This window comes from Panthera onca, chromosome X (assembly GCF_046562875.1).
Source record: "Panthera onca isolate mPanOnc1 chromosome X, mPanOnc1 haplotype 2, whole genome shotgun sequence".
Classification (NCBI taxonomy): domain Eukaryota; kingdom Metazoa; phylum Chordata; class Mammalia; order Carnivora; family Felidae; genus Panthera; species Panthera onca.
Genome location: NC_138357.1, coordinates 98,806,393 through 98,828,060, shown reverse-complemented (window position 1 = coordinate 98,828,060; position 21,668 = coordinate 98,806,393). Strand labels below are relative to the sequence as shown.

At 36.6% G+C, this 21,668-nt stretch overlaps 1 pseudogene; it reads right to left on the bottom strand.

Annotated features, from left to right (window-relative positions):
* Positions 1-9,339: 9,339 nt before the first annotated feature.
* Positions 9,340-9,439, bottom strand: LOC145714742 (U6 spliceosomal RNA; annotated as a pseudogene).
* Positions 9,440-21,668: the final 12,229 nt, after the last annotated feature.

Genomic DNA, 21,668 nt, shown 5'->3' with positions numbered 1-21,668 from the left:
TTTTGATTGCCGAGTAATACTCCATAGTGTGTGTTACTCCATATATGAAGTACATACATACATACACACAACGTCTTTTCTATCCATTCCTCTGTTGTTGGACATTCGGGGTCTTTCCATACTTTGGCTACTATTGATAGAGCTGCTATAAACATCGGGGTACATGTGCCCCTTTGAAACAGCACACCTGTATCCTTTGGATAAATACCTAGTAGTGCAATTGCTGGGTTGTAGGGTAGTTCTGTTTTTAATTTTTTGAGGAACCTCCACACTGTTTTCCAGAGTGGCTGCACCAGTTGGCATTTCCACCAGCAGTGCAAAAGGGGTCCTCTTTCTCTGCATCCTTGCCAGCATCTGTCATTGCTTGAGTTGTTAATGTTAGCCATTCTGACAGGTGTCAGGTGGTATCTCATTGTGGTTTTGATTTGTATTTCCCTAATGATGAGTGATGTTGAGAATTTTTTCATGTGTCTGTGAGCCATCTGGCTGTCTTCTTTGGAAAAGTATCTATTCATGTCTTTTGACTATTTCTTCACTGGATTATTTGATTTTTGGGTGTTGGATTTGATACGTTCTTTGTAGATTTTGGATACTAACTCTTTGTCTGACATGTCGTTTGCAAGTACCTTCTCCCATTCCATCAGTTGCCTTTTAGTTTTTCTGATTGTTTCCTTTGCCATGCAGAAGCTTTTTGTCTTGCTGAGGTCCCAATAGTTCATTTTTGGTTTTGCTTCTCTTGCCTCCAGAGACATGTTGAGTAACAAGTTGCTGTGGCCAAGGTCAGAGAGGTTCTTGCCTGCTTTCTCCTTGAGGATTTTGCTGGATTCCTGTCTTAGGTTTAGGTCTTTCATCCATTTTGAGTTTATTTTTGTGTATGGTATAAGAAAGTTGTTCAGGTTCATTCTTGGCAGAACTTATTTTTAAGAGCATGATCCAGTGGAACAGAATAGAGAGCTGTAAAATAAATACACTCATTTGCAGTCAACTGATCTTCAGCAAGGGTGCCAAGAACACACAGTTGGGAAAGAGTACTCTCTTCAGTAAATGGTACTGAGAAAACTAGATATCCACATGCAAAAGAATGAAATTAGATCCTTTATCTACTATAGCCATTTAGTTTGTAATTAAAAAGAGTCCTTCCAAAAAAAAGAATATTCTGAGCCAGATAGTTTCACTAGTGAATTTGTCAGACTCAAAAAGGAAATAAACTAATTCTATACATTCTCTTCCAGAAAACAGAAGAGGAAGGAACACTTCCCAATTCATTTTATGAGTCCATAATTATCCTGATACTAAAGTTGGACCAAGACATTATAAGAAAAGGAAAATTCCAATATCATGAATGAATACACAGAAATCATCAGAAATGTGTTACCAATGAAGGTATATAGATGGCAAGTAATCACATCAACTAAAGTTCCGTATCATTAGTGATTAGGGAAAATACAAATTAAAACCACAAAGAGAGATCCCTCCATAACTATTAGGTTGCCTATAATCACCATCATCTTCATCCTCATCCACATTACAACATCCTCAACATCTAAATAACTGTCAATACCAAGTACCAGGAATGCTGTGAAGCCACTAGAATTCTCACACATTAATGCTGAGAATGCACAATGGTTAAAGCCACTCTGGATAACAACAATTTCTCACAAAGTTAAACATAAACTTACCCAGAAATAAGGTCAAAACTAGAATGAATCAGGGTGCTTGGGTGGTTCAGTTGGTTAAGTGTCCAACTCTTGATCTCAGCTCAGGTCGTGATCTCATGGTACATGAGATCAAGCCTCGTGTTGATCTCCGTGCTGACAGTGTGGAGTCTGCTTAGGATTCTCTCTCTCCCTCTCCACCCCCCAGCCCCACTCATGGGCGGGCTCTCTCTCTCTCTGTCTCTCTCTTTCTCTCAAAATAAATAAACATTAAAAAACAAAAATATAAAACTAAAGTGAAGCAATGGAGACGTTCACCTTAAGAAAATTAAGGGCATGTCAAAAAAATGGCAATCAAAATAAATGTTATTTCATTGTAATATATTAAAACACTAAAATTAATGCAAAAATCCATGAAGGACAAAATATCAAAAGTTGGATATGTTACTGATTTTACCTTGTGCCTCTAGTTCCAGTATATCTCAGCCTAGCCCTGCCCAGCAGTTTCACACCCAGATATATATCCCAGAAAAATGGGAACATGTTTACACATAAACCTGTATATGAATGTTTACAGCAGCTCTATTTGTAATTGCTAAAACCTGGAGGCAACACAAAAATTTTTTAAGGAGTGAACAGATAAATAAAGCATAGTAAATCCATGTAATGGGACAGTACTTATAAATACAAAGGAAAAAATCATTGATGCATACAATAACTTAGATGAATCTTTAAGGCATTATGTGAGTGAAAGAAGATAGTTTCAAAAGATTACATGCTGTATAATTCCATCATAGGACATCCTAAACAAAGCAAAACTAAAAGCAATGAGAATACATCAGTGATTACCAGGGATTAAGGGCAAGAGGAATGTTTACTACAAAATTGCTATGAAAGGGACTTTTTAGGGGCACCTTGGTGACTCAGTCAGTTGAGCATCCAACTTTTTGATTTTGGCTCAGGTCATGATATCAGGGTTCATGCAATCCAGCCCCACATCAGGCTCTGTGCTAACAGTGTGGAGCCTGCTTGGGATTCTCTCTCTGTCCCTCTCTTTCTGTCCCTCTCCCCCTCAAAAATAAATAAATATTCAAACAAAAGGAGTTTTTAGCAGTGATGAGATTTTTCTGTATCTTTATTGTGGTGGTGGTTACAGGAATCTATGCCTGTGTTAAAATTCAGAACTATACACCAAATAGTAAGAAAGTAAGTTAGTAAGTAAAGACACACACATGCATGCACCAACACTATGTTGGCATCATAAAATAGGATGTGAACATTGAAAATAGAATTTAAGTGCATGGAAAGGAGGGTATTTTAGGAGCCTAAAGAAAATGAAGACAGCTGAGGGGGAGGGATGCATAAGATGGGCTTCAGAAATAGTGACCCTTTGCATAGACTGAAGCAGAGAATGTGTTTTAAACATAAGAGGAATCCTAGAAAATCTGAATAGGCTAGTACTGTGGACAGCATTTATAATTGAAATGCTACCCTGTATAAGCAACAAGAAATCTTTGAATGCTTTTGATAAGAGAAGTGACATGTTATGACAAAGTATAAGGGAGATTAGTTTTATGGCACTTTGTAAGGTGGATTGGAAGTGAGACTAATGAAGAGCTAATTGTGTTAGCTCAAACATGAAGAGAAAACCATCCAAGCTAAAATGATAAGAATGTGATTGAAATATTTTTTTAAAAAAAAGGAAGAAGAAAATGGTTTCAACATTGGATAAAGCAAAGAAAATATATAATTTCTTATGACCTATTTTCAACTGTTCTTTGTTGGTATTTCAAAGTGAACAAAGTGTTTCTAACATTTGTTCTGAGGATCCTGTTGATTATTCATGAAACCAGTTAAAAATATTTCCCTAAGCCTGAAAAACTATTTTGAAGGCATTAAGTGTATTTAGACTTCTTAAAAAAGAATCTAATAGCTTGGAATATTTTCAGTTAATTGGCATAAAATAGTTTAATGACAACATTACAACATAGTCACAATGGTCAGTTGAGAGCCTGTGCTGGCAAAGGTGAGAAGTCCAATTGCAGTAGGCGATCAAACATTTTAGTGTTCATGAATTTTTACTTAAGTCCATAGAATGCATTCGTACATACACAGTACCTTTGTACAGTTCATTTATATGGTAGGTCCATGGACCATCCTGAGCCACCACAAAGCACAGACAGGTGAGTCATGTCAACACATGCTTCTGGCAGTTGTAAAATGAGAAAAATATGTAAGTTAGGTCCTGCCTTTCCAAATTTGTACTTCTCACATCTTGTCCAACACCAGGGGGAGAAGTATTTAATATGACCTGGGGACATGAACCTCTTATTTCTCCACTCAGCAAAGTTTAGCAGTCTTGTTGAGTGGACGCAATTAAACCTCAGGTCTAGTCAAACAAAAACATACCATTTTTCTAGCATATGATGAAGAAAAATATACCAGTTTCTAGTCAGCATTTAAAATATAAAACAACAGGGAGCATTTGTATTCAAGTAAAGTGTACTTACTTAAAGTATATTGAACATGTGCAAATGAGAGGCTGAAATGTCATCATGTAGCATATGATACCACAAGTGCAAAAAAGACAGTTATGGTAGAGCACGAAAATAAGATAGACAGTGGAATCGATGTATCACCCAGTCATCTCTGCTTAAAGTTTTCATAAGAAAGAGCCTTTAAATATTAATGAGGAAAAAAAAATCCACATGTTAAAAAATAAAATGCAGGGGCTCCTGGGTGGCTCAGTCAATTAAGTGTCTGACTCTTGATTTCAGCTCAGGTCATGATCTCATGTTTTGTGGGTTCAAGCCCCACGTTGGGCTCCTTGCTGGCAGTGTGGAGACTTGGGATTCTCTGTCTTTTCCTCTCTCTGCCTCTCTCTCTCTCTCAAAATAGATAAATAAACTTTAAAAATAAAATAAAAAGCTTTGGGATGCCCATTGAAAACCAGTAGAAACATTTTCCTAAACAATATTGGTTTATTTCTATCAGCATCCAGCTTTTTGTGGTCTTCACTTTGCAGGCACTATATTTTAGTGAATATTAAATGCATAAAGTTTGAGCATAACAGCACTGCTGCTCTGGCTTGAGCAGCAAATGAAGACCTAATAGGATTTTCCATCTTAAATTCTGTGTCACAGTTGAGCATAAATTGCATTAGCAAAACTGAACCACATACTTTTACTTGATATATTACCTTCTCTGACTTGTCAGCCTAAAGCCAAGTAATAGATGACGTAAAAAAAAATACTGGGTCTCTTTCAATGTCAGTGACACCGTCCACTTCAAGCTCATTGATAACCAACATTATGGGAAACTTCCAGATCCTATCATACACTCTATTATCAGTGTGACTTGAGACACTGAATGAAATAAGAGTTTGTTTTTTTTTAAATGCTCATCAGGAAAACAAAGAGAACCATGGAATGCTTAAACAATTTCTGAGGTGAAAATATAAATCTTAAGGTTTTGGCAAAGTCATTGTCAGTTTTCTTTTAAAAATGCAAATGGTTAGGGGCGCCTGGGTGACTCATTCAGTCGGTTAAGCGTCCGACTTTGGCTCAGGTCATGATCTCACTGTTCCTGAGTTAGAGTCTCGTGTTGGGCTCTGTGCCGACAGCTCAGAGCCTGGAGCCTGTTTCAGATTCTGTGTCTCCCTCTCTCTCTGACCCTCCCCCGTTCATGCTCTTTCTCTGTCTCAAAAAAATAAATAAACGTTAAAAAATTTTTTCTTAAACAAAATGCATGTTTTCTGTGAAAATACTTGGAAAAGCCTCACGATACTGCCTGAGAAAGATTGGTGTTTTTTAAATTGTATTGCTAATGACCACAGGCACATTACAGCATAACCCCATTATTAGCACTTTACTGAGTTAAAGGTGCTGAATATAGTCCACTGTACAATGGGCAAAGCATTTGTTGGGTTAAATGGTGAATGTGGTGGTTATAGAAAAGGAAGAAGAATGTGCCTTATTGATACCAGCTGTTGAACTGATGGCTTTCTGCAACACCTTTTCAGGGACAACATTCTTTCCCTGTAAGTTCACATGCCTTTGTGGTCTTTCACACACATACTACTGAAACACAAATCCCAAAACATGGACAGTAATCAGTGATGCCAAAGCCTGTGGGTATGAGGGAAAGCTGCAAAAACCTGTGTGGATTCAGATGCAAACAACAGAAACATTCCCTGCTGATCTGCCATGGAAAATTACCCCAAAAGAAGTCTCACCAGTGCAACAGATTGGGTTTTGTTTCAAGGGAGTGCCTCAAGGGGCCCCTAGCTGGCTCAGTCCCTTGATACTGGGGTTGTGAGTTCAAGCCCCATGTTGGGTATAGTGATTGCTTAATAATAAAATCTTAAAACAAAAACAAAACCTAAGTGTTTTAAGTGCTGCTGGCTCAGCCTCACCAGGTATTTAAGGTTTACCAACGTCTTTGATCATATCTTTTAAGCCACATTTAAAGGGGAATCCCCTTTATAATGACATGTGTGATCATCACTGTAGTTTTTCTGAGTCTTCTGTAGGTAAACTGCTAGTCAGTCATACTAAGGTTGGGAAGAGCTAAAATTTGAGATTAGACACATATGGATTGTATAGTTTTGTGATGTACTGTCTGTGCCCTTGGACAAGTTACCTGATTTTGTAAAGTGTCAGTTTACTCATGTTTGTTTCACAGATTTATGATATTAAATATCGTGTAACACAGGTAACACAATGTTTGGCACATCATGAATTCTCTAGGTATGTTTGCTTTTTTTCCCTTTCTTGTATCTGTTCTAGTGCCATAAAGCAAAATAAGTCAAACTCCAAGTAAATGTGAAATCTAACTTCTGAAATATGTAAATAAATCCCATCTGCATATCAGATTATGAATCAAATTATGAGTTTGACCTCAGACCCAGGTTACTGACATTCCTGTTATGATTAGGATGCTTTTGGCAAATAAATGACATCTTAAGCAATCTTTTTTTTTTCTTTTTTACCCTTTTAAAAAATGAGGTAGATTTTACATCCACTGAAATAAGTCTCTTTATACTCCTTCCCAGTCAATGATGGCATCCACAAGGCAACCTCTCTTTTGATTTCTATTGCTGTGGGTTAGCATTGCCTGTTCTACAACTTTACATAAATGGAATCATACAGTATGTATTCTTCTGTGTCTGTTTTTTTTTTTTTTCACACAGCAGGAAGTGTTTGAGATTCTTCATGTTGATCCACATATCACTAGGTTGTTGCTTTTAATTGGACAGTGGTACTCAATTGTATAAATATATCTGAGTTTGTTTACCATTCCTATCCATTTTTGCATTTTTCTGTTAGTGTTTCAGTTTGGAATGTACTAGCAATCATGATGAGCAGATAAAAAGTTATAGGGATTATTAAGATAATTAGTACTTGAGAATATACTCCAAGATAAGATATGTAAGGGTCAAATGTTTTAGAAAATAAAATTGTATTGTAACACAGCTGTGCCCATTCACTTAAAATTTGTTTAAACCTGCTTTCATGCTACCATGACAGAGTTGAGTAGTTGTGCCAAAGAATGTATGACCCACAAAGTCTAAAATATTTTTATATAACTCTTTGTAGAAAAAGTTTACTGATTCCTGTTCTAAAATGATTATCAAACTGATTAATGCTGTATGAGCTCTGCACCCAACCAAAATGTCTTCATTGACTTAAGTTATAATATTAGGACTTTGATTTTTATTTCAAGCAATATAAAATGGCCATCTTTTATTTTTTAAAAAAGCATAATTGTAGGTCACTGACCATTATTATGTAGTACACTATATCTCAAAATATTTAAAATGAAAAATTACCTAAAATTTCTCAAACAGGTATGGTAATATGAAGGAATGGTGCATTTTCCTTTACCAAACCATGAAAATATGTAATGCATAGTATTTCCCTTTCTACCATGTTATCCAGGAAGAGTTACATTTAATATCTATGCTAAGGTTTTATTATAATTATTTTTATTTTTTCATAATTTTGAAAAATTGCTTTTATATTTACTGGTGTTATTTATAAGTGTCTCTTCTAGTGAGGCAAATCAAATACATTTGAAACAAAGAATGACAGAAAATACCCCTCAATTGTGTTTTTCAATCATGACTATATTTTGACTGTTACTATAAAGTATCTATTAACATGGTCATGACTTGGAGAGCCTCGGTGACTCAGTCAGTTGAGCATCTGATTCTTGATTTTGGCTCAGGTCATGATCCCAGGGTTGTGGAATTGAGCCCTGATTCGGGCTCTGTGCTGAGTGTGGAGCCTGCTTAAGATTCTCTCTCTCTCTCTCTGTCTCTCTCTCTCTCTCTCTCTGCCTCCCCCTTCCTTCCCTCCCTCCCTCTGCCTCTATTCCCTTCTTGTATGTTCTCTTTCTCTCAAAAAAAACCCCATACAATTGATAATTTTGATTCTTTCACAGAAAATTTTTGGCAGCCAATAATGTCACTTCTCAAGAAAGATAAACTATGATTGCATAGGTGAAAATGAGTTCCCTCTAAAGACCAGGCCCAGAGGGGTCACAAATCCCTGGGCCTGGGAACCAAAGCTTCCAGAAATGCTTCTACAATCAGAGAAAGAGGGTTCTAGAAGGAAAGGACTTATACATAAATGATAATTTTGTACTAAAAAAGAAGACTCACATGCTTCCCTAGATCTTTTCATGAGATCTAAGGTGATGGAGTGGCTTAGCAATGGAGGGCAGATTGTGGCAGTCTGTAGGAAAGGCAAAGGAAAACACCTAAGTATCCTCCTTAACCAGCAGTTCCGTATTCATATTGTCTGCTCTGATTAAATGTTCATGGTATATCATTGGCCACATTAAATTAGCATTTGTAATTTGAACATTTGGGTTTGATTGTTCTGTTATTATTTAATTTGTACACTTATTCATTTTTACAGCTTTATGGAAGCTGTATGCTAAAGATATGCTCTTTTATATATTTGTTTGAATTTAAGTAATTGGTTAATAAAAATGATTAAAGCCCACAGAGGGAGACCAAAACACCTTTTCTCCTTAACTTAAATTGTCTGAACAATGACCAAGTTTGAGAAGCGTGACTTTAAAGAATAACAAATCCTGTTAGGGTGATCTTCTTGACCACAGAATAAGTAAAAATTGTCCTGTCAAAATGAGCTTGAAAATACAAAACAAAGCAACACAGAGACATTTTCCCTCACCTGTTGGTTTGACAAAAAAATTAAACTTTGACCATTCATCTTTCTGTGACACAAAGAAACACCAGGCATTGTCCTACATCCATTTGATCCAGGAATCCTACGTCTCAGAATCTCCCCAACACACCTACGTGTCCACAGATGGACAAGCTATTAGCTAGATCGATGATTTTCCAAGAGTGGGAGGGAATGATTTGGCCTTCTTCCCCTAGGGGATATTTGGCAAGGAGTGGAGACATTTTGGATTGTCACAAAGCAGGGAGAATGTGTGCTATTGATATCTGGTGGTTAGAGGCCAGGGATGCTGCTAAATATCCCACGATGCACAAGATAGTCACCCGACAAAGAATGAATTGTCCCAAATGGTGCCGAAGTTGAGAAACTCTGACATAGGTTACTTCTTTTATTTGTGTGAGAAACTATGCTACTTTTTTATAATTCCTATCTTCTGTTTTGCTCTCAGATTTTAGGGACACCTTTTGTGACTCTAGTTGGCATTTATGGTTTGTTTTGTGTGTCATCCTTGTGCAGGGGCCATGCCAATATTCTCTGCATCATTCCAATTTTAGTATTGGTACTAAATACAGCTATATTTGTATGGGTCTGTTCTGTTTTGATTCCTATGTGATATATGAACTTAGAAATATCGACTCATTTGAAATGTCTTTGTAATTACAGAAACTTAAGGGGGGAAAGTCTAAGTGGCAGAACAAAAGCAATTGTAGGCATTTATTTGCTGTCCCTTACCTAGATTTTTTTGTATCCCTGCACTGAAAATCTAATTTAGAGCTTTGAAACCAGCAAAATACAGTTAGACTTTCAGCAGATACACAAACTCTAAAGGGTACTATGTTCTTAGCATTTCCTTCTGTGAAATTCTATATTTCTAGAAGGTTCTTTAGCATAAATACCACCTAAACAAAGTGACAACTCCTTGAGGCAGGAAGGTTGTGTACCTTCACTGTAGATTGTGAACTACATGACTCACACATGTGGTCACTGCACGTGGAGTCCCAAATCATTTCAAATGTTTTTTAAAAACAGCTAACACATAAAACATCAGACAAGTATGGCTGCCTTATGGAAAGTACTGTGCTGTAATAACACAAAGTTTATATCTACTTATCAAAGAATGTGTATACATTTTGTACTTGAAAAAATTATAAGATCTTTTATCTTCCTGATTCTCTAAAACATGACTGTAGAAAAGACGACTATTTTTTTAAAAAAATTAAGTTTATTTATTTTGAAGAGGCAGAGATAGCATGAGTGGGGGAGGGGCAGAGACAGAGGGAGAGAGAGAATCCCAAGCAGGCTCTGCACTATCAGCACAGAGCCCAACACAGGGCTTGAACTCATGAAACATGAGATCATGACCTGAGCTGAAACTGAGAGTTGAATGCTTGACCTACTGGGCCACCCAGGTGCCCCGAAATGCCTGTTTTTAGGAGATAACTTTCCTGCTCCTTCTTCATATAAAAATATTTTGAAATTGAGGAAAACCTACACACTCACACACACACACACACACACACACACACACACACACAATCAACCATTCCCTCATTTTTTTCCTCCCTCTCATTTTCATTGCATATACTAATTTACCTCCACAGATGCAAATACTGTATGTGGTTGATATCCGCAAGTATTTCCACTTAATTATTGAAGCCTTTATGGGAATGGTGGTGTCAAAATGAAACTAAAAAATGAGAAACTAATTTTAGTTTCTGAAGCATTGGAACTCCTTTGCAGATCTGTCTGTATAGCTGTAATAATTCTGATTATAAGAATATCCATTGGTAAAAATAGAGATGTAATTATCAGCTGAGGACAGAAGGTGAGGAAAGTAATAATCATGTGAGCATATTTTTCATGCTACATATATCCCCCTGTCTGTAACTCAAATATGTTTGATATAAGCCCCTATGGGAGAGGGACAGACCCACCAATGACAAAAATCATGATTAAAAAAATCATGCTTCTACATTATGTCTTAAAACTGATCTGTTAGAGTCTCAATATTTTATATGAAAAATCATGTTATAAATTAATAAGCCTTTTGCTATGTTCCCAATTTGGACAGAATCTGTACAGTCATTTTATGTGGATTGAGTTGTTAACAGCTAAGTCAGTGAATAATCTGGTTGTTGGATAAAATCAGTCTCATGATAAACATAGCTGCCAACTTTAAGAGAATAAATTCAGGTTTCTAAAATAAGTATTTTAAAAAATCAAAGTTGCAACTCAACAGTCCTTAGTACTAAGGTAATAAACCTTTTAATATTAGAGAAATTTTCTGCCCTTTTAAAACAAATGTTTAGAAAGACACTTCATAAAATCAGTATTCAGAATAAGTATGTATTTAACTATAATTGTGTTTGAACAGGTATGTAACTAACTTCTGTTGTTTTTTCTTTATTTTTTTTTTAATTTAAATGTTTATTTATTTTTGAGAGAGTGAGGTAGGAGCAGAGAGAGGGAGACAGAGAATCCCAAGCAGGCTCCGAGCTGTCAGCACAAAGCCCAATGTGAGGCTCAAACTCATGAACTGTGAGATCATGACCTAAAATGAAATCAAGAGTCAGGCACTTAAATGACTGAGCTGCCCAGGCACTCCTATTGTTGTTTTTTCTATATTACAATATATAATAGTTAGCACAGGCTGGTCTTCTCAGAACTCCTCCCATTATCAGCTGTCCTCCGTGCTGTGAAGATATTTATGAACCACTAAGACCTTTAGATTCCACCCCAATGAAACTTTCTAACCATGGCTAAATTCACGAATATGGGGTAGATAATTTTGTTTCTACAGCCAGTATCTAAACATACTTTTAAAAGAACATTCTGGGGCGCCTGGGTGGCTCAGTTGGTTGAGCGTCCAACTTCGGCTCAGGCCATGATCTTGCAGTTCATGGGTTCAAGCCCCGCATCGGGCTCTGTGCTGACAGCTCAGAGCCTGGAGCCTGCTTTCGATTCTGTGTCTCCCTCTCTCTCTTTCTTTCCCCCACTCACCCTCTCTCTCCCTCTCAAAACTGAATAAGCATTTAAAACAATAAAAAATAAATAAATTTTTAAAAAGTACATTTTTTGGGATGCCTGGGTGGCTGAGTCAGTTGAATGGCTGACTCTTGATTTCAGCTCAGGTCATCATCTCACGGTTCGTGGGATGGAGCCCCACGTTGGGCTCTGCACTCCAGTGCGGGGCCTGCTTGGGATTCTATCTCTCCCTCTCTCTTTACACCTCCCCTGCTCGCAATCTCTCTCTGTGCCTCAAAAATAAACATTAAAAGAAGAACAATTTTCTTATGATTTATATTTACATTGTCATTCCTTTATTCATTTATCCTTTATTATTTATATTTACATTTCCTTTATTATTATTATTATTATTATTATACATTATCCTTTATTATTTGTATTTACATTTCATTCCTTTATTCATTCTAAATTGCAAATACTAATTGAGGACTTGTTGAAATGAAAACTATGATTTTTTTCATTCTCATGGAGATTATGATCAATAGAATAGAACTGACAATAAACTGTCAATGACACAACTAGTTTTAGAATTATTGCTGTGATAACTGCTACCATGAATAAGTAAAGGAGGCTATGAGAGCATAGGGTGCTGGGACCCTGACTGCTAAGGATTCCCCAAGAGGAGACCAATATTCCAGACCTGAAGGTGAGTGAGTAAGAGTTAGCTGAGCATAGAGGGACAAATCACCTCCTAGCTATCAGAGCAGCATGTGGGAATTTTCCATGATGGAAACCAGCTTGGCCCATTTAAGAATTTATGTGGGTGGGACAGAGGGAATGGGAAGAATTTGTGAAGAGATGAAGCAGGCACATTAGACCTTAAGGCCATGCTGGGTATGGTGAGGATTTGAGACTTCTAAGAATAATAGTAGGCCATGGAATATTTTATGTGCTTATGGAGGTAATGTGCTCTTTTGATGGTAAAGTGAGCAAAAGGGGATTAGGAGAGAAGTTAATGATATTTCCGCAGTAGTTCAGGCCAGGTAGTAGCTTGCACAAGGGTGAGAGGAAGATAAAGATTAAGATCAAGAAATGCTTTGCTATGTATAAAGTGGGAGATACATGAGCAGTCATGACTGGCAATATAATCACAAGATTATCATTTCTGTATTCGTACCCTTTACATATATACAAAGTATTTAATCAAACAAGTTTCAGAGAATTGCACACTATGATATATGGATATATATATTATATATATATAATATATATTATATATATATACACACACACATTATATATATAGTGGCATAATACAATAATGGTAATAATCATTTGCAGGTGTCAGCAGCCATTATATTGAACAAAAGAGGTATGTCTCCTATCCCCATAGTGTCCCTGCATAATTACTATTCAATCTAATGCCTGTATCACAGTGTGAAAAGATCATGTAGCAGGAGCTACGTTGCCCAAGGTGCCTGTTCCTTGGGTGAGTTTTCTCAGGGCAATGATTGAGTTTTAATCAATATGGTAGAATCAGAAAAATTTTTAGACAGAATACTTGATTGACTTTGATAAATAATTTAAAACTATTGAATTGTAACATATTTATTTACAAAATCAATAACACTTTAATCTTACATTAAATACATTTTATGGCAAACTCAACAAAAATATCTCAGTGATGGAGAAATGAGTATCAAAGTGTAATGGAAATTGTTATCCATGTCACTTCCCTAAATCTCTGTAGTTTCCTGTGCTTTAATAATAAGCATCTACATTTGTTTAACAAAGAACACAACAAGCATATAAGAAATGAAGGCTTTTACTGACGACAAATTTGAAATAGGATAGATTACAAGGTATTCAAGGAAAATAGAAGATGATGGATAAACTACCAGAAGCTACTTTCTTTGAACATATAATTAAGAAATGCCATCTGCCTACTATTATTTTTATGAAATTGCATCTTTTTGAAGGGGCATTTCATTTACATGTTTTTATTTCACTTTCATAAGGTCATTTAAAAGACCAGACATTTTTATTAATTTAAAATAATGGCATTTTCATCTGCTATGATTGTAAGAACAGTAAGCAACAAAATGAAGATTGGCCCCACATCTGATGCTCTTCTTACATGTTTTCTTTTGAAAAAAGATACCAGAAATGAAAGATAAAGGAACTTCCTGAAACAAATATTTTATCTGAGCTCTTCGCAATCACATCTAATTTCAGACTCTATCCATGATTTAGATATCATATTTTTATACTTTGTTTTCATATAATGTTCTTTTGTGTAACTCTGAAAAAACTGACTTGAGGATGAAAGATGGGCACACCAGTACTTCACTGTCACAGAATATCCAACTAGAGCTGGAAGTGTGCAGGGCATAACCTATAGCCCGCACGATAGAGTGCACTGGCCCTCAGGGTCAGAGATCAGAGGAAGAGAAGGTGGTAAAAGAGATGGAAAATGGACAGCCGCTGAGATAATAAATTAATAAAGATAGTCATGAAAACCAAGAGCAGAAAGAACTTCAACTGGTTAAATGGTAAATTCTGCTGATGGGTTGATTAAGTTTTGAGCACAAATCTGACCATTAGATGGAAGGCGTAAAAGACAAAGTTGGAGGTCTAGTCAAGGACAGTCCAACTAAAGTGGGGAGGACAGAAGCCTTAATGAAGTGAACCGACCAGAGAAGACGAAATGAGGAGAAACAAAACAAAGGGTCAAAGGGTAACGTGAGGTCATGGGGGAACCAATTACAGGTTTTTCAGGAGGTCTTTGTAATTACAAACCAAATCTCACAAGAGAGTTTACATATAATGTACAAACAAAATACACCAAGCTGACTGGCCTTGGGTGAAATGAGACCAGCCAGACTCATAAATCAGCAAGTCAAAGACAGAAAAGACAAGTTAGTCAAAAAACAATGCCCTTGAGCTGCAAAATACCTGGGAAATAGAAGAGCCATGAATCCCCTCAGGAGAACATCCCACAGAGAAACGTCACTGAACTAATCCCCAGAAAGTCACAAAGAACACCTGGACCAAGAGTTACTTAGGAAAAAGAGATACAAGTATAGGGGAACTTCTGCCTTCAGAGAATGATTTGTAGTCTTACAGAAGTGACATGGTGAAACAAAGTCTAAATATTTAAGGAGAATAATATCCTGGTAGGACAATACCACCTGATTTAAATAGAACGATTCATACATAAAACATGTTGGATAGATGTTCATTGAACCTCCTGACAACTGAGTCTGTGTTTTGTTCATTTCAGCATCTGAGACTAACCATGGTATCCAGGAGAAAAAAGACTCACTTGACTCTGATTCAATGATAAACGTATTAAAATGATCAATCCCAGTTAATGCAGGCAAATGGTGCATGTGAAGAGTAGGGATGGAGAGAGAGCATAGGGCTTCTGGAGTTTGCATGTAATGAGGCTTGATAGTTTTATGGGACAGGTGGAAAGATGAAAATAAATGGAGAATGATAGGAAGAAAGTGGTGGAGATTCTTATATCCTACTTACTATGTTTATGTAAGGGGCCTATTCACTCACAAGGGAAAGTGTGGAAGCGAAAAACTTCCACCTTCAGTCTGCCTCCTCCATCATGACTTGCCTTCAGAGGAAAAGCAACATAGTAGATCATTGAATTTGGGTGAACAGAACATAAGCAGAGCAGCAGACCTTTCTCTTTCTTTCCCAGTAAGTTCAATCTAGGAACCCATCCTTTCTTCTCCCCCTTCATGTGCAGGTTCCTTTTTCTCTGCACAAAGTCAACTACTAGCCAATGTGATGTGCATACATTCAATTTCAGGAAGGTAGTAATAAGCCCACTGTGTCCAAAATTCCAAACCACTTTCCAGTTTATCTTTACAAAGAAGCAGCTGACATTTTAATCTCCATCTGCCTTTTTTCTACAAGTACTTCTCAATTGGTTAGAAACTCAGATGAGGGTGTAATTAATGATCACTCCTGAAACCCCATCACAGTCCAAGCCACAGAGTGAAGTGTTTTAATTTCCACCATAAGGGATTTAACAGAGGACAGGAAATACAAAATGGCATGAACAACATGACTCTTTGGACACTATTTAATGTGCTGAGTAAATTGTATTTAAATTACACTCCTGGAGGAAAATAACTGGTTTGCCTCTGCATATACCAAAGAGTCAAATCATATTCAGAGTTGTGGCCAGAGTTGTCCTTTCATAAAGAAATAGGGGAGAAGGCAAGGGCAAGCAGGGGCACTTTGAGAGAGGGCAGGCAAGTTGGTTACACTCTTGGAATAAAGGCAGGGAAAGGAATCAAATTATTATCAGACATCTTTAAAAAGACAAGACAAGGGAGGGGTCAGCATGAAGACAGAGAAAATATTAAAATTGAGAGGGAACTGATCAAACCTACTTCTGTATGGAAATACATGCTTCAAGAGAACAAAAAGAACATTCACAAATTAAAGTGTCTTTAGCCAAAAAATTAGCTTGTTGAATTTGGTAGCACTAAGCAGAGAAAAAAATCTTTCAAAGGGAATGATGGATGAAGATAAGCCTGCAATATTTCCATATAGTTATTTTCAACATTAAATATTATTTTCCATTATGAAAAGTAATGAAGCAATACAATTAGGATCATATCAAAAATTATATTTTCAAGAACTTTTGAGAGAGGTTATTTTCCTAGTATGTCTTTCAAATTTCCCAAAATAGTTTGGCAGCTTCCATAGAGATCTTGCTCATCTAGGAAAAAGTGGACACTTTTTAGGTAGTAACTTTTAATTTTTTTTCAGTTTTATTGATATATAATTGACATAAAGCTCTGTATAAATTTAAGATGTTTAGCATAATAGCTTCATTTACACATATTGGGAAATGATTACCGCAGTAAGTTTTGTTAACATCTGTCACCTCATGTAGTTCCAAAAAATACATGTTTTTTTCCTTGTGATGAAAACTTTTAGGATCTACAATGTTAGCAACTTTCAAATATTGTAGGTGGTAACTTTTAACCAGTTCCTATTATCAGATTTATAATTTCTTTAGGTTACAAACTGACGGATATACAAGGCAGTGAAGTAGTAAGAATATATTACGATAATTCCTATATACGAACCTTTCATTCTACCTTCCTGTATACATAGAGTCATTTTCCTTCATTAGGCTAGGTTTCCAATAGAAATCAAGCTTTGAACACTTAATCCCAGTTAAGTTTCTACAATGAAACCTAATCAGCTATTAAACGTCACTTAAGTATGGCAAAATGACACAAAACAGTCTTTTCACATCTGAATGACTGGCCGTTACTGAAGTACTATAAATATCATTTGCCTGCTCATTAAAATTTTGTTCCATTTTAATCATGAAATACTTAAGAAATTTACTTGACCCTGAAAATTAGCAGTTAAGTGTTACATATTTGAACTCTGAGTCTAATCCACTCTAGTATCTGCTTCCCTTATTTGCCTATTAGTTTTTGCTATTAGTTGAAGAAAGGAAGGCTTAGAGGGTTTAATTTGTTAAAAATTGAATTTCCAAAATTCCTTTAATTATTTTACTAAGGGAAATTCTGGATCCAGGTTGTAATAATATTTCCAAGATAAGTGAGACTGGTTTACATCTGTCTAATTTTAATTTGAAGAAATAACAATTCCATAAAGAGTAATTGTGAAAGTTGGCAATTGAATAATAGTCTATACTTTCCATGTGGATATATGCCAATTTTATTTATAAATTTAGGCCCTATGTGATTAATTTGGCCCTATCTGCAATTATAAAATTAGAATTTACTCAGATTAAAGGAAATAACTATTAAAAAGAGCATTATTAAAATTTAATTGTGTGACTTAATAATACTGTCTCCTTTTTTCTTGCAAAATGTGTATTACTAATATCTAACTAGTAAATAAAAAGAATGCAGTTTGTGTGAGGTATCAAACTTTTTCTGTAATTCCAAAGAACATACAGGATATAGTTGGGTATATACAATAGCAGATATTGATTTCATAATTCATTCTCCACTTTATTTTATTTATTCTGAGAGAGAGAGAGACAGAGAGAGCACACACATGCAAGCCAGGAAAGGGCAGCTAGAGAGGGAGAAAGAGAATCCCAAGCAGGCTCTATGCTGTCAGTGCAGAGCCCTATGTGGGGCTTGAACCCATGAACTGTGGGATCATGACCTGAGCTGAAATCAAGAGTCAAACCCTTAACTGACTGAGCCACCCAAGTGCCCCTCATTCTCCTCCTTAAAGAAAAAATAATTTCATTTCATCCAGTACCAATGGGAAGAAAATTATTCTGATTTTTTTGTTTGTTTATTAAGAAATATTTAATAGTTCCTGAACCCTACCATGTGTGTTGTCAACACTATTGTTTACAAAAAACCCACTGAAAGTTCTGTGTCCTCTGAAGCATTTTAACCATGAGGAAACTGGGATTATTAGTCACCCTAGTCCTAGTCCAGTACAGTAGAACTCAGACATTTCTAGTCTCAGTAGGGGATTTGATGTATTGCCAAGAAATTGCCTGGAGCTCTATTGTAAAGAGTGGAGGGGCACCTGGGTGGCTCAGTGGGCTAAGCATCTGACTCTTGATTTCAGCTCAGGTCATGATCTCTTGGTTCATGAGATCAGCTGCCCACCATTGAGCTATGCGCTGAGTGTGGAGCCTGCTTGGGATTCTCTCTCTCCCTCTTTCTCTCTGCCCCTCCACACACACTCTCTCTCTCAAAATAAAAGATAAACATTTTTTAAAATTAAGAAAAAAAAGTAGAGATAGCAATCTGATGGTAGGAGAGAGATGGTGTGATGGTGTGCATGAGGACAAGAGCTCCCCACAACATGGTGTCACCAGCACAGAAAAGTATTTCATGTGTGATGGGGTGCTCAGTAAATACTTGTGGATGGATATATGGATCGATGGATAGATTTTATAAATCCATAGTAAATAAATGATGGCAGAGACTGCTAATTGTCTCCTCAATATTTATTTCCTTCTTTCTCTTTTGTTAGTAATAGAAGGTCCCCCAATTTTATCTTGACCTGTCAAGAGACAACATTTCCCAGCCTCAGTTGCAGCAAGATGTAGCCATATGACTGAGTTCTGACCAATGAGATGCAAGTAGAAATGACGTGGGCATCTTCAGGTCACAGCTTTAAAGGGAACCAGCTTACTCTCCACTGCAGATGTCCCTGCACAATTGACATGCAGATGAGGACAACACAGTGGATGGTGCAGCAAAGGGAGAAAAGGAACCTGGGTCCCTGGATGATCTCAGGGTACATAGGCACCACACTCCCTGGACCTCCTACAAGTCTAGGCTCTCGTGTGAAAGAGAAATAAGCCTTATTTGTCATTGTTATTTGCTCACTGTTAAAACAACTGAAGTACATTCTTCATTAATATGTAAGATGACTCATTGGTTTTCTGTTTAAAATTGTTTCTGCCCCCCCAAGTATGCATGGAAGCATGGAAGATCATATGCCTAATTGATTAGGGTGTAACATCATGTAAGTGAGATTGGATTAAGTTTGGGGAGGGGCTATTAATATTATGTCAGGAATTACTTGAATTGTTAAAAATTAATATTTTTAAATGAAGTAACAGAAATAGCCATTATTATATAATATTAAAACTACAGTTGCCCCTTTAACAACATGGGTTTGAACTGTGTGAGTCCACTATACACAGATTTTTTTTTCAACAAATACAGGACAGTATTGTAGACATATTTTCTCTTATAATTTTCTTAATTTTCTTTTCTATATTACTTTATTTTAAGAATACAGTGTATAATACATATAACATACAACATGTTAATCGCCTGTTTATGTTGTCAAAAAGGTTTCCGGTCCTCAGTAAGCTATCAGTAGTTAAGATCTGGAGCAATCAAAAGTTACATGCAGATTTTCAGTTGTGCAAGGGGTCAGTGCCCCTACCCCTGCATTGTTCAAAGATCAACTGTTCTTTACCCTCTCCGTAACTCCTTTAGTTATATTTCATTTATACTCTTTTATCACTGCAAAAATTAGATCAGAGACAGAGCTGATAAAACTGGAATCAAAGTAAAACAAAATAGATATGCATGGAGAAAACTAGGTGTGTTGGGGGACCTGAAGCCTGCCATAATTATGGAGATTATGATCTGCTTAATGAGGAAGCACAAGCCACCCACAAGAGTTTAGCAGGTAGCTCCCTCAGCATCCAGTTTCCCACATTGGTGAGGTGGAAACCCCAGAATCGTTTTGCTTGAAGGTGCAGTTTCCAATATACCTACACAAAAGAAGTAAAGGCACAAGATTCATTACTTACAAGCCCTGAAAACAAGGGTGGGTGGGGGCACAGTGAGCCTGGGGAAGGGCAGTCCTCCCCTCCCAGGTCATTAGCCATCAGGAGATAGAGGGCAGGGTAGCAAGCACCTATTACTTCTACAGTGTTTGGGGCAGAGGTCACTAACTTTTTGTGGGCTTCACTCCAAGTGGTTACTTTATTTATTTATTTATTTTTAATGTTTATTCTTGAGAGAGACACACACACACACACACACACACACAGAGACAGAGCATGGGAGGGGAAGGGGCAGAGAAAAAGGGAGACACAGAATTCGAAGCAGGCTCCAGGCCCTGAGCTGTCAGTACAGAGCCCAACATGAGGTTCTAACTCAGGAACAGTGAGATCATGACCTGAGCCACCCAGGCGCCCGTCCAAGTGGTTACTTTATTTTTTTATTTATATATTTTGTTCCAAGTGGTTACTTTAAAAGATGCCCTGAGAAAAGCCAAGCAGAATCCTGTGGCGGGAATCTTAAGCTCTGGTCCTTATCTCAAAGTCCAGACTCTGGGTGTGAGGAGGGCTGTCATACTGTCAAATGCCTAGGCAGCGACTCATAATAGCTGTTTTCTCATCATACTTGGGAAGATATCTTTGTTCCTGCAAGGAATTGTGTGTTCAATTTTGTGGTCAACTTGCTTTTTAAATAATACATAATCATAGATTTATTTTACCCTTGAATTTAATGATAATAGTGTGCTATAGGAATTTCCCTTTTGATGTGGATTAGGCTCATTCCCAGTTAGTTCATCTGGAATTCAATTGAAAAATCAAGTTGGCATCATTGGGATTCGATTTTGCCAGATCATCATATTAACTTTTTGAGAAATCTTAAGACTAAATCTCAGAAGGATTATCAGGGCCCACATTCTTCTGAAATTCAAATGAAGATGGTTTTGTCCTTCTGTACTTGTGGGCAGTTTTAGTCCTTACTAAACTCACTTTCAGACAAGTTTGACCAAAATACTTGAATCCTAAAGCTGAACTTGTTTAAAACCGATCTTCCTCTAATTATTATTGTAATCTATTGGCAGCTAAAAAACAAATACTGCTTGACAAACTGCAGAAGAATCATCACTTTAGGTAAGAGGGAGAGAGACATTGCCTTGCCATTATGTTAGCACTTTCATGTTTATTTCCCTTTTTACTGGTATTGTACAAAACCCAAACATTATAGTAATAAACCTGACTTTCTAGCAGACATCAGATATATCTAAAAATAATGTCTGACACAAACATAAATCACTCTACTACTACCAGGGTCAAAACATTTCATTACCAAAATGCTTACCTGAAAAGATTAACTGCCCCAAATCAATATAAGAGCAATCCATGGCTTGCCCAAAATGTGCTTTTCATTTTTGCTAGTGGCATATTATTTATTACAAGTGAAAAGTTGCATATTTGGAAAATTAGATAAAATATTTTAAATTATTTGGAGTCAAAATTAGATGGCAAATATCCAGTGAAACACTGTAATTTACATGTAATGAATGC